Raw genomic sequence first — 2,500 nt, 5'->3', positions numbered from 1 at the left:
TGCGAAAATAGATTTTTTTCGTAGTTTTGTTTAGATTATTACGTTTCTGTGCCTAATTTTATTAATCCATGAGTTTCTTTACGGGTGTATTGGTTGCTAGTTGGTGTAGGGGTATGATTCTCGCTTTGGGTGCGAGAGGTCCCGTGTTCAAATCTTGGACGAGCCCCATACTTTTGAAGCAGAAATCAGTATTTTACTAATGACTTTCCCGTTTTATGTTTATAAAATTTATCTCGTGAAAAGAGATTTCTGTTTTATGATGTTTTGATTATTTAGTTTCTATACTCAATTTACTTGATATATGCGTTTTTATAGTTGGGTATGTGACGGTCGTCGGTCTGTTGGTATGATTCTTGCTCCGTGTTTGTTAGGTTTTCGGTTCAAATCTCTTACATACCCTTACTTTGAAGCAGAAATTAGTATTTTACTAATGACTGTTTCACCTTATATATATATATATTTATTTTTGTTTGTTAATAAACATTTTTATTATATTTTTATTTAGATTATTACCGGTACACATTCTTACACATTGAACGATTGAATATTATTTTAATGATATTTTAGGAAGAGCCACATTAAATAGGTCACTCTAAGTCTTCTCCTGAGCTACTAGATGTTTGTTTTTAAAGCTAAATTCCATGAATTTGTCTTTTTAAGCAATTTTACGTACACAACTTTTAATTGACCTTTTTTAAGGTGTAATATACCGATTTACCAGGAAGGGAAAAGCAGTATATCTATCTATCTATCTATCTATCTATCTATCTATCTATCTATCTATCTATCTACTCTCATATGAAATTTACTTTGTGTGTTAATTGCTTTCCCATAATTTCCGAAAGAGTGGAGTTTATCTTTTGAAAGTTTCCCACAAAAGTGTTTTATATTTCTGGCAGTGTTCTTAGAAATATTTTGTTCAGAAATGATCTTAAAATTTGATTTTGTTCAGAAGTGATCTTAAAAATTGTCTTTCTTTCGTATAGGTTTAAAGAAGAAGACTTTTACAGGGGAATATTTTATGTTACACCGGCTTACGGAAATATTAATAACTTAGCAAATTTTTTATTCTGCAAAAAAAAAAAAAAAAAAAAAAAAGGATGTATTTTCATCTGGAGATATAGCTCAGTGGTAGAGCATCTTACTACGGAGCGAATGTTTACCTGTTCAAGCCTAGGTCTACCTTTCCGTTTTGTTTTATTTCTTATCAATGAATTCAATTAACGACAAAAGAAAAAGCACTATTTAATATCGCTGCAAATCATTTTTTCGTTTGCATATTTTAAATCTAAACATTAATTAAAAGTGGCTTTTCCAGAGCACTCATCGTCAAGCCCAAATATCAGCTGACGTGATATTGTAAACAAACACAGAGAGAATTTGATGAACGACATTATCATTATTATTTTTTCTATTATTTCATCTATTTTTTTAATTTATTTATTTTGCGAATTAGTCCACAGAGCAAATTATTCCTAGTAATATATAATAATCAATAATTTTATAATAATACATACGCAATCTGTATAAATTAGAATATCATATTTAAGCGTATTGTACGACAGGGCAATGCCTGGTGTCCAGCTTGTATCATATAGATTGTTTGAATCACGTTCATGAATTTTTGAGATGGGGAGTGGTTAATCATATAATTTGTGTGTTTCGGGCGACTGTTCTTATCTTGAATGTCATTTTCACATCGTTTCGGTCTGACCTCCTCCAGGTGTAAGATATTGAACTCGGGAATCTGCATAGAATTTGAACAGGTCCCTCTATTTACTTCACGATGATACGCTGTCATTCCATTAGCCATGATTAGATAGGGGTCCTAAGTAATTCGCAATTGTATTTTTTGATTATCCACACTGAGGATTGAACCTTCAACCTTCCGGAGAATATCACGTTACAACTGAATTTTTTCCAAGCACTCTAACCACTGCGCCACGGGTCCTTGCGTTAGAGAAACGTTGTGAAAATGGCATTCAAGATAAGAACAATAGTCCGAAGAATCCAAATAATACTAGATCATCTGTACTCACACAAATCATCATAAGGATGACTACCCAACATTTGTTTACATTGGACTTGAAAACAGTCATGTTATAGTAATCTAACAAGTACCCACAGTATTTTGTTCCACGGACTCGTGGTTCTAAGAAAAAACTTTGGTCATGAAAATTTCGTTCTGTTTTAGGTAGAGAGAGACAACGGGAAACTATTGACAGTGGTTGTAGCGAGACGAGTTTTGTTGTGAATACTTTAAGAGGGGGGAGAAGTATTCCAAACCTAACGATAGAAAGACTAGTAACGTTTCTTTCTTTACAAAAGAAGTCACTACTTATCAAGGCCCAGAAACCACTCGAGGATAAAAGTTAATGAGTGTACAGTAGTCAAGTAGTAGTGGAAATTTGGTAAATTGGATTACTTAAGGGGATGGCTCATAAAGAATTTGTTTACGTTGGACTTGAAGACGACCATATTGTAGTCAGTTCGAAAGCAG

The sequence above is a fragment of the Euprymna scolopes genome, chromosome 28 (genome assembly GCF_053919585.1).
Source record: "Euprymna scolopes isolate OS-2025 chromosome 28, ASM5391958v1, whole genome shotgun sequence".
NCBI lineage: Eukaryota > Metazoa > Mollusca > Cephalopoda > Sepiida > Sepiolidae > Euprymna > Euprymna scolopes.
The sequence above is the reverse complement of the archived record's forward strand: the minus strand, read 5'-3'. Positions refer to the sequence as shown.